Below are 11,638 nucleotides of genomic sequence, written 5' to 3' on the forward strand. Positions count from 1 at the left end.
TCATTTCGATGCTCAACCCCCCTCACCCACATGTCCTTCCCTTCCAAACCAGAGGGCTTCAGGCTCTCCAGGGGGAGGGGACACCTGAGGTTAGGTGAAAGTGGAGGAGGGACTGGAGACAGGCAAATCCTCCGTGCATGGGCCCCATACCAGGATGTGCCTAGACGTGCACACGCATATACAGCCGTGTGCCTGGAGGGCTCATACCATGAGGGGTGGCAGCCACGGCTGTGGTCTCCAGTGTAACCATCTGCTCCCAGTCCTGTAGAGCCCAATATATGATTTGATTTAGATGATGTGTTGCTGACGGGACAGGCCTTGTCCTGGACACAGTGGCTCCTGAGGCTACCAGGACAGCCATTTTTTCTGCTGTCTCTAACCCAGGGCTGGGGCCGCTAGGCCAGCTGACAGACGTCGAGTTGGGTTATGAAAGTCGAGGCAATTCCCACCCACTCACCCGTCACTGTGGTCGCTGCCGCAGCGCCTGTCAGCTCTGGAATCCACTCCCACGCTTATTCTAGGAGGCTGGCTGGTCCAGGGGAGGGCAGGGGCACCAGTGTTTGTTTGTTTGGAGAAGATTCTGGGGTGGCCATACCCTACTAAATTCATTCCGTTTTCCCAACAGGTCTGATCCCTGAGGTGAACCCCAGTGCAACACCAAACTTCAGGGGCACAAGCGAGGGCACATCTAAGGAACCAGAATGAGACTCAGCTACAGGCAAAAGGGCTCCTTCAACCCAGTTCCCCAGGCCCAGCTTCTGGAATAGACAGTTCCTTCTGGTTAGATGGGTCCTACCATGTGGCAGGAAACAGCCATTGCCTGGCCTCCCCCTGCATTCCTGTCTGGGTGAAGAGGAGACGTGTTACGGCAGAGCAGGTGGGCAAGGCCAGGGCTACCCCAGGCCCACGTGGCCTCCTCCTTGCTTGGAAGGGGTGACTCTGAGCACAGGTAGATGCAGATGTGTGCAGAGAATGTGCTCTTCGGAGGAAGAACACTGATGAGCGAGCTCTGTACCAGCCCTTGCCATGTACAGCCAAGAGCCTAGAATGACATGGCCCTTCTCAGCGCCTCACATTTGTATGAGTCTGTAATGTATCAAGTGCTCCAACTACTCAAGGTAGCGCAGAAGGGAAAACAGGCACAGGCCGGGGGGTTTTGGGTGATTACACAAATGGGCTTGGCCTCCTTACCCCACTGCAAACTGCTGAGGCGCAAGGGAGCTCCCAGCCCTCAGCCTGGACCCTGGGACAGTGCCACCTGAGCCCGAGGCTCTGAAGCACTGCGTGATGACAGTTCCCACCTGCAACTCAGCAGCCAGGGAATGAATGATAGTTAGGGGTGGCAGGGGCCCCGGCCATCAGTGGGGCCTGCGCTGCCGCCTCCGCTGCACTGCCTGGTGCAGAGCTTCCAGCAGCTGCTCCTGGTTGTTGCAGACATTGTAATGTGTCAGGTGCAGCAGCTTGTCCACGTCCTCCTGGCTGTAGGTCACCTTCGTGTAGTGGTAGGGAGAGTCCGATGAAGACAGGTTCACCTCCCCAGCTGCCGCCTCCTCGGGTGGCCGCCGGATCCCTGTGGAGAGAGTGCAGCGTGGCATGGGGAACACGTTGTGGGGAAGACGGGTTTGGAGAGGCACAGGGGATGGAGGAGGTGTGGGGGACTGGGGCAGCAGGATGGGGAGGTGAACAGCAGCTCACCAGGGGCCGAGTACTCCCGGAAAGAGTCGCTGACCAGAGGAAAGTGCGGCACCGCAGGGGCTCCGGGGCAGGTGGGGTCAGAGAAGGTGTGGCACTCCCGAGGCTGGAGCTGCTCTTCGGGGCTGGGCGAGATGGGTGGGAACAGGATCCCCTGCTCCTGGCAGAACCGGCCCAGGAGCTGCAACTGCTGCAGGGCAGGCAGAAGGGGCTTCAGAGGGACAGGGCCCCTGGCATCCTCAACACTGGGGCTGACGTAAGATGCACAGGACCTGGGGCTCAAATGCCAAAACGCTCTCCAGTGGGGCCTATGAAGCCAGTCGTTGGAAAAAACTCTCCACACCTGACAGGCCTCGGTGGCAGCAGCTCTGGGGCTAGACGGAGCCGGGTTACTCCCAGCATTCCAGTTCTGACACTGGGAGCCAAAGCAGACTCAGCAGGTGGGCCCAGAGGCCCAGGACCACACCTCGCAGGTCAGTAAAGGGGACCCAGCTACCAGATACCAGGAGAACCTTGCCAGCTTCCCAACTTCTGGAAAAGAATGAGCTCCTCTAGTGGCAAATTAAGATTCCAGTGTCCCAGTCACAGCTCCTAAAGGAAGCTGAACCAGACACTGGACTCCAAAGCCCCTCTCTTCAGGGGACAGGGGCCACCCACCGCCTCCCTGGTGGGCTGCCCACCCTTCCCAACCTGGAAGGCTCCGTGGAGGTTGTAGTCCAATGACAGGATGAGGTCCACGTCCCGAGTGGGCTGCAGGAGGGGCAGGCAGCTGGTATTGAGGAGGTAGCCAACATCCAGCAGGCACAGGTGGGGCTCTGAGGGTGTCAGCTGGTTGGGGAGCCCATCCAGAGTGGTAGCTGGAAGGTTGGGGAGAGCAGCAATTGTCACGGATACCAAGGGTACCAGATTCCTGCTGGAAGGAGAGACTCTGGCCTCTGGTCCCTGCTCTCCTGCTGAACCAACACCCCCACAGCCCTGCAGGTGGGCCCTGGGTCCCCAAGACAAGGAGAAAAAGACCCCTGTTCCAAGTAGTCCAGGCAATCAAGCTCAAAGCAGGAGAATGGGAGTGGACTGTGAGGGGTATCTGGACTGGGGACTCAAGGCTCAGGTGGCCATAGGAGGACTTTGGAGAGAAGCAGGTACCTTTCCATGTGGAGAAGTGAGGATGCTGAAAGTAGTCTTTGTGGAAATGGAGGCCACGCAGGAAATTGTGTGTGGCCTGGGCCAGTGGACGCCACGTCAGAAGATTGGTGAAAAACTCAGCTATCCTGCCGGCTGTTGAGGGTGGTTCTTCTATCTTCAGAAGGGGGACCTGCTCCTTGTCTACACAGGCAAGGTGGGGAAATAGGGACTCCTGCACCTTTATCCCCACCTTGGTGGTGACCCTGGAGGGGGAAGAGGTGTGAACCCCCCGCCCCCTGGTGCAGCCCCAGCTGGCTGCCCCTTGGCACCCTTATGAAGGGGTCAGAGCACTTACCCAGGTTGGCCTGGTTCCTGACCCAGCGGTCCCAGAACTGGCTGGGCTCTGAGGCCCAGTATAAGCTGTCCTGGAGGTTGGCTGCATACAGGTTGCTCCAGATACCTGAAAGAGCGGCCGTGAGGGAAGAGGGCCCCCGACTCTTGTCCCAACCCTACCCTTCCCCATGGCCAGTCCTGGCCCAGGAAACTCTTCTGACCGAGGCTGCCCTCTCACCCAGGACCCATTTTCCCTGCTCAGCCCAGCTTCCCCAGCCTGCCAGTGCCCCTCACCTTCTAAGAAGCAGATGCGGGACTCAGGAAGCCTCTTCATCAGCTGCCCCATAAAGAACTCGGAGCCAAAGAGCTCAGAGGGGATGAAGGCCCCGTACTTGGGGAAGCCGACCTCGTAGGGAGAGAACTCGCACCACTCTGTGAGGAGTCCACCCCTCAGCCTCGTGGTGCAGAGCCCTTAGGCACCCACACCCCCACCCCGACCCAGGGTTTTGCTTTAGGGCAGCTGAGGACCAGGAGGCCTTGTGGCCTGGGCTTTGTGCATAGGACCTAAGGCCCCTGCCTCCTTCCCAAAGGGCTGAGGGACCCTGGTAGGGTGCCGGTCTCCAGAAAGCACGGGACCTGGCTCAGGAGAGGTGGGTGTGACATCTGCAATCTGCACACAGGCCCCGTCTCCCTTTATTCCACCAACTGCAAGGGCACAGGTCTCAGCTCTTGGGCCACTCACCCCCAAATTCAAAAGTGGTCAGGCTCTGCCCTTTGGTGTTGAGGGCACAGTAGATGGGCAGAGGGTTCTGGCCATGACTCAGGGCCTCCCGTTGATCTGAGAGCTTGTGATCATGGGGCTGGGGAAAGATGCGTAGAACCTAAACCCACAGCGGCCTGGGTGCCCAGGGCCTTTCCCACCCTGCTGTCCAGCACCGAGCCCCAGCTCCAGCCCTTGCCCTGGCTCTGCCCCCAGGCCGCAGCCCCCGCACCTCATCATGCAGCAGCGCCTCGTTGATGAAGGCCCACAGGTTGGTGAAGCAGCTTGGGTAGCCCAAGCGGGCACGCTCGGCCAGCTCCTGCTGGTACCGCTGCAGCTGGCTGGGGGCCAGCACACCCAGCTTGTTCTTGGTCACCTGGGTCTTCAGCAACTCAGTGGGCCCTGCCAGGTCCTTCTGAGACCACTCTGGGTCCTCAGAAAGGTTGGCCAAGGCCCTGGGAAAAGCCAAAGCCAGAGGGCTGTCACTGAAGGACCCCGTCTAGACCCCACGTGCCCCGGGCTTTCTAGGACAATGGCCTGGCAGGGACCTTCCCAGGGTCCCCTTGAGCACGTTTCTCCCTGGCACATTCATTCTCCCAGCCCTTCTAGTTTTCTCAGAGGCCTAGGAGAACCCTGGCACCAGCACCCCCTGCCACACAGGGTCCAGCATCAGCCTGCCCCCAGCTCACCAGGTGGAGCCCGAGGCCCCGGTGATGTAGGAGATGCAATCCAAGAGGCCCAGCTCCTTCAGGCCAGCCAGCTGCCCATACACAGGGAAGTCATTGCCCGGATCCCACCACCAGTGGCCATAATAGCTACCACTGGGATCTGGAAAAGAAGAGAGCCAGGCCTGTAGAGGCCCTAGGGATGGGGAAGGCCAAGTCACAGGAAAAAGAGATAGCAGGTCCAGTGGCCACCCAGCCCACAGCTAAGGCCTGATCACAGGTCTTGGGACCAGTTCTGAGTCAGCCCTGGGGGCCAGAAACAGCCTTTTGAGTGCCCAGCTCCTCCAGTCCTAAGGGCTCCAGGAAAAAATGGCCCAGGCAAGTTCTGAGCCTCATCTCCTTGCCCTCAGCCCCCGAGCCTGATGCTCACTTTCTGGAAGCCCCAGGGCCCGTCTCAAAATTTTCCCAAATTGCCATCACTCCCCCAGGAGATGGCCCAGGCTAATATGAACCTCCTGAAGCACCCTGGGCCAACAGGCCTCATACCAGATATCTGTCTCCCTCCTCAGACAGGCTAGGCTGAGAACCAAGAAACAGAGTAGGAAAGCCAGCCCTATGAGGTAGCTCCCATGTGGGCTCCAGGTGCCTCAAGCAACACTCTGCCTGTACCAAGTCCCTGCTAACACCAGGTGGGAGGAAGCAGGGTGGGGACAGGCAGCTACGAGCTCTGGTCTAGATCGGGGACAAGCAGCTCCAGTGTTCAGCACCAGGAGCTAGGCCCAAGCAAGCCCGGGGACACCCCGTCCAGCCCAGCCCCCAAACCTCATCCTCCTGCAGGTCCAGCTGCAGGGCCTGCCTCAAGGCCGCGGCCACCACCTGCTTCCTCCTGCTCAGGAAGGCCTGCTCCTCTGCACAGGGCCCGAAGCCCAGTCGCACAGCCAGCTCCCTCAGTCTGGCTGGGGAAGGAAGAGACTGTGAGACAGCTCTCAACCCTCCCCAGAGAATGGAAAGCTGGGTCTGCCTCACCTGTAATACCTACTGCCCTCCCTCTTCTCCCCAACCCTCAATGCCACTCCCGTGTCACAAGACTGAAGTTTGACACCTGGGGAGTGTGTGTCCATGTGGACATGCTTGGGAATGCAGCAAAGCAGACTGGCAGGACCCAGAATGCCGTGGCCGAAAGAGGCTGCTTGGGGTCCCAGGTGCAGACAGGCCCCCAGGCAGGCCCCATACCATAGATCCCCCCCTCCAAGTCTCGTGTTCTGTCCCTTACCCACGGAGTTCAAAGCACTTTGGGAGGCTGAGGCAGGCATATAACTTGAGGCCAGGACCAGCCTGGCCAATGTGGGGAAACCCCGTCTCCACTAAAAATACAAAAAATTAGTTGGGTGTGGTGGTGGGCACCCGTAATCCCAGCTACTCGGGAGGCTGAGGCAGGAGAATCGCTCGAACCCCAGAAGCGGAGGTTGCAGTGAGCCAAGATCGCGCCATTGCACTCCAGCCTGGGCGACAGAGAGAGACTCCATCTCAAAAAAAAAAAAAAAAAAAAAAAAAGGGCAGGGGGCAGGGCAGAAAAGGACCAACAATCCTGTGTCTGTGAGGTGAGAAGCCACTCTCTCAAGACAGAGGGCCAGGGTGGGCGACAACTCTACGAAGATCATTTAAGGTCCAGCCATAACAGCTTCCACCCAAAAGGGCGCAATTTCCCCTCTTCTCTCCCTTGGTTTTCCTGCCCTCTCTGCGCCCCAAACCATGTTACCATTTTCCATCCTCGCCTCCCTGCGTTTTCCAGCCAAACATTTATCAAGTGCTCCCCGGGTGCCTGGCACTGGGCCGGTCACTCGCCCCTCTGACCATAGGTGCTAAGACTCCTCCCAGTACTCCTCCCGGTACTTCGTGCCCCCCCGAGCGCAAGCCTGAGCCCCTTCAGAGAGCATGAGGATGAGGGGCGGCTGTTTCTCCCCCTCACTCCTCCAGGCCTCCTCCAGCCCCGCGCTCTGGTTGTTTTCCAGGGCCTTGCCCAGTCCCCAGCCAGGCCTCTCACCCTGCTTCTTTTTTCAGCTCCACTCTCATCAGGGGCTCCTGAAAACCGTGAAGGCCCCAGTCACAAAAGGTCGGCCACCTCCACCCAGCTCTGGTCCTCTTACCATGATCCCCAGCGCACCACCCCCGCCCCGCCACTGTCTCCACAGGCGCCAGGCCTGAAGCAGGGATGCTCAGAGGACACTACCCAAAGAGCCTGGCCCCAGCACCTGCTCAGGGTGTGACCCATGGAGAAGCGGGAAGCAGGCCCCTCCCTTTGTGGCCTGGGTCCCAGCCCCATCCAGGCGCCTTGCTTCCTTCCCTGGGAGGCCAGTACCTGGGACGTGGGGAAGACTAGCCTCACCACTTGACCAGAGGGCAGGGCACTCAGGGGCACCTTTAGTTGATCCTCGGGGGCATCCTGCAGGGGACAAAGAATGGAGACCTAAGAATCTTTACGCTTCCACTCCTAGCAAAGACCTCACCAAACTCCCGCCGGCAGCCATAGAGGTCTGGGAGGGACGGGAAGGGGAGGCCAGCATGGGCCCACACATGCTGCCAGGGTGCCCACTCTGCCAGGTGGAGCAGAGGTCAGACTGGGAGGAGGTGCAGAGGGAGGGAGGAAGTTCTGGGGGCCCCACCTCGAGGGAGCGAGGCACACTACCTGCAGGTGAATACTCAGCTCCTGCTCCCAGCAGGCTGGGCAGTGGAAGCGGAAGGTGCCAGTGCCCACAGAGGCCTCCTGCGGACCCTCACAGGACCCAGGAACCACAAGCTGAGCTCTGTGCTCTGAGGCTGGAAACAGGAACCAGAGCAGAGAGGCTGGGGACGGTATCTCTGCCCACAGAACCCATCTTGCTGCGTGGCCTGGAGGGCACCTCCCTCTCCCCGCTGAAATGGTCTGGTGGAGATGGATCCCCCACCACGGTCCCCCGAGAAGGCCTAAGGGGAAAGCTCAGGCCCCAGGGAGAATTGTCCAATGCTTAAAGGGGGAAGACAAGAGCTGAGAGCCAGGGGCTGTCCCAGTGGGTTGGGGACTCACACTTCTGGTCTCCTGTCTCCTCCAGTTGAACGTGCAAGCAGGAGAGCTCCCGGGCCTGAGTCATGAAGACAGCCCCTCAGACACTAACCCCACCCCCCCCATTCAGGGACCCCACCCTCGCAGCACCCTGGCTGCTGCTGGTCTGCACTTCATTACCTGGGCCCTTGAGATTGTATTCCCTTAACAAACTGAAATCCCAGGGTCCCCAGGCTGAGGCAGCGGTGGGCCTGTACCTCAAGTCGCTGGCATGAGGGAGTCCCGGGGACCCCAGACCGCCTCCCAGAGCACTGGCACACTCACCACCAGAACGCCATTGCTGACGAGCCACTCGCCACGGTCAGCCCTGGAAAGAGCCCCCAGAGCCCCCTTAGCAGGAGTCCAGGTTCCCACCCCACAGAGACCTGGGCATCCCCCAGGCACTAGTGCTGTCCTTCCCACAAGGCGCTCCCACCCAAACTGCCCCAGGCCCCTGACTCACAGACTCTGCAGGCGAAATTCAACTTCCAGGCGCCCCTCACCCTGGGAAGAGAGCCAGAAGTAAGTTAGAAAGGGTCAGGAGTGCACATATGTCAGTGAGTATGAGAGACATGCGTGTGTGTGCATGTGTGTGCGTGGAGATTTCAACCCAGACACCAGCTAGGGCTGCCGTGGAAACACCGCCTTGCCTGAGGGCTCAGTGAGAAGCTCTCACGCCGGAACTCCCCAGCCCGCAGAGTCCCCACATCAAACAGTACTGACAACACAGGGTCATCTCCGGTCACCAGGTCCTGGTCAAAGACTTTCAGTTCCATGACATTCTGGAGGGGAAAAGAGTGACAGGGCTGCAGGACGGAGGGGACAGAAAGGTGAGCAGGGCAGCAGCAGTGGCTGGCGAGGATGTGGGTAGAGTCAGTGCTGATGCCTGGCCCACCTTGAGCTGCCTGTGGATCCTGAAGTGAAAGCTCTGGTTCCAGACAGGGCTACTGCTGTTCTTGACCGTGCGTGTCTGGAGCCTGTGGCTGCAGGCCGTGGGCAGCCAGAGAGTCACGTAGCAGTCAGAGAGGGTCACTGCGGGAAGGAACAAGTGCCCAGCAGTGGACAAGAGCCCTTCCCAGCCGCCCAGACCCACTTCCTTCCATCACCTAGAGCCCCATGTGGGTTAAGACTGGGGGGGAGGGAAGTGGGGGGAAGTGGGGGCCAGAGGCAGAGCCCCAGCTGCCACCTTCCACCCAGAAGCTCCTCTCAGCTCCCTCCTCTAGGCCCTGCCCACCGGCCCACCCGCCTCCACCAAATCCAGCCACAGCACCCTCCTCCTCAGCACCCTCCTCCTCCCTCAGCCCAGCACAGGGGCCAGGGCAGTGCGCACTCACCTAGGTCCTTAGAGGGTAGGCGATGGGCCTGCAGGACACGAACCGTGAGCAGGCAGGTCCTGGACACCTCTGCCTGCAGAGGTGGGAGAGGGGAGACCTGCTACGGGCTGATGAAGCCAAGGGTGACAGGGGCCACAAAGGAGGCTGGAGCAGTGCCTCAAGGCCTAATCCTGAACCCCAGGCCCATCCTCCATCTCATCAGAATCCTGAATCAACAAGAGGAGACATGATATCTCCATCACGACGCCTGCCAGCACTTACACAATGCTCTGCGCAGGCTCTGGGCCAAGGGCTTTGCATACATTAACTCGTTTATCACACAACCACCTTATGCACAGATACTATTTACGATGGCCCACTCCACAAGGAAACTGAGGCACAGAGAAGCAGTCACTTGCCTGAGGTCCACAATTGGGGTTGGAGCCCGGGCAGGCTGGCTCCAGATTTATGCCTCACACAGACCTGCTTCCACCTTCTCGGGCTAGTATCCTTTAGGCTCTCCACCCCACATCCCCAGCCCACACCCCAGCTAAGCAGCTTTCCGGCTGGTCTTGGGTGGCAGGGGACATAAGCTATCGAGGGAGGGGAAGTAGCACATCAGGGCCTTGGGCCCCAGGCTGAGCTGCTCTCGTACCCTCCCTCCACCCCGGTCAGAAGAGCATCCTGGAAATGGGCTCTCTCCTGGGCAGGGGAGGCGGCTCCTAGCTCAGACCCCTCACAGGCTGTCATGTCCTCCAGGTCCTGCCAGGTCAGGCTGAAGATGGTCCCCCGGTAGCTCCCTCCAAACCCATGCCCCTGGTTCTGGGAATGCAGCCTGGCAGGCGCACCGGGACCAGGGAAGCCTGTGCCAACTGCTTCCTTTCGGCCTTCCACCTGCCTCCGCAAGGACCCTAACAGGTCAAGTCCAGGGAGCAACCAGGTCCAGGGCAGTGCTGGAGGGCCTCATCCACCAGGGTCAGCCCAGGGCCCTCACACTCCAGGCAACTGAGTCAGAGGAGCATGGAGGAGCCACTTGCTTCCAGGGCCTCAGGGCGGCAGCTGGGAGCCTCTGAGTCTCCAGGGCCCAAATCTATGGTGCCAGGGAGCTCTGCCAGGAGCCCGTTCCCAGGACAGAAAACACTCAGGACGGATCCCTCATCCCCAAGCCTCCTTCTCCCCTGGCTTCTGCCCACTACCCTGGTCTTGTGGTCAATAAACTCCCCTCCCTACCCCTGGAGAAGACCACAGCTCCCATAAGAAACATATTAACTAGGCCCCAGGTAGAGACCAGGGGTCCCAGTAGGGACCCAGGGCCCTGCCAGGCCTTACCACAGCCATGAGACTGAGTCCTCAGGAGCAGGAATGATGGGGCAGTGGCCACAGGATCAAGGACTGTCAGCTTTCTAACCCAGAGCCAGGGATGTGATGTCCCAATTGGTCCCAAGTCCCTCCTACCCGCTGCCTCTGCTCCACCTAAGCTCCACACCCACTCCTGAACCAGCCACCTGTCCAGGAAATGAGGCACCCTAAGCCTATACTAGAGCTCCTGATACCTCTGTGGCACTCGCCAGCCTTTACCAGCTGGGCCTGCCCCACCCAGCCCTGCAATCCCAGCCTGGAGAGCTTGCTGCCAGGGGCTGAGCAGAAGGAAAGAAGGGGTGAGTCCCAGAACAGCAGCCAAGGGAAGAGTGGAGTTCCCTGTCACAGGCCTTTCGCAACTCTGGCACCTGTTGGACAGGAATGCCCAGTCTTGATGGCAGGGCTCCATCAATCTGAGATGAACACCCGGGCCCCCTCACGACAGGCAGGGGAGTGGCTGTCACATAAAACAGCCCTTCAAAGCTAGGGGCTGAGTGGCCAGGGATGAGGCCTGTGGGTTGGCACTCAGGGGCAGGGGGTTCTTCTGCCTCCAGGGCATGGTTTGTGGGGGGGTCAGCGTGTGGAGACCAACTCTTTCCTCAGAGGGACAGCCCTAGGAGAGGCGGGGGCTTCCGTCCCTTCCTGCCTGTGCCTGTTATGGGAGAAACAGGGGTTATCCCCAGGGCACCAGGTCCCACCTGCTGCCCCTGAACTGGGGGAGGACAGTAACCAGAGGAGAGCTAGGAATAGCTCTCAAGGTCCTGGGCCAAAGAGGTCCGGACCAGAGAGCTACAAGACTCAGGTCTGCTTGCTTGTCCCAGGGAGGGGCTGCGGTGGCTCTCATGGACAGCGGGACTTGGGCAGCGGACGGCTCTTTGGGCCCAGGCTGGGATCCAGCCCTCACCCCCAGTGAAGGTCACCCTGAAGTTTTTACCTGAACCTTCAGGCCCTCCTTAGACCACAGAAGGCAACTTCAAGAGGGAGGATCAGAACATATGACTCATAAGCCAGGCGCAGCGGCTCACACCTGTAATCCCAGCACTTTTGGGAGGCCGAGGCAGGTGGATCACGAGGTCAGGAGATCAAGACCATACTGGCTAACACGGTGAAACCCCGTCTCTCCTAAAAATACAAAAAAATTAGCCGGGCATGGTGGCACGCACCTGTAGTCCCAGCTACTTGGGAGGCTGAGGCAGAATAGTGTGAACCTGGGAGGCGGAGCTTGCAGTGAGCTGACATCACACCACTGCACTCCAGCCTGGGTGACAGAGTGAGATCCCATCTTTAAAAAAAAAAAAAAAAAAAGGACATACGA

The 11,638-nt window shown here is 59.7% G+C and overlaps 1 pseudogene; it reads right to left on the bottom strand.

Moving 5' to 3' along the window:
- Positions 1–1,070: 1,070 nt before the first annotated feature.
- On the bottom strand, positions 1,071–11,500 carry LOC117978084 (cytosolic phospholipase A2 beta-like; annotated as a pseudogene).
- Positions 11,501–11,638: the final 138 nt, after the last annotated feature.

Source organism: Pan paniscus, chromosome 10, assembly GCF_029289425.2.
Source record: "Pan paniscus chromosome 10, NHGRI_mPanPan1-v2.0_pri, whole genome shotgun sequence".
NCBI classification, from domain to species: domain Eukaryota; kingdom Metazoa; phylum Chordata; class Mammalia; order Primates; family Hominidae; genus Pan; species Pan paniscus.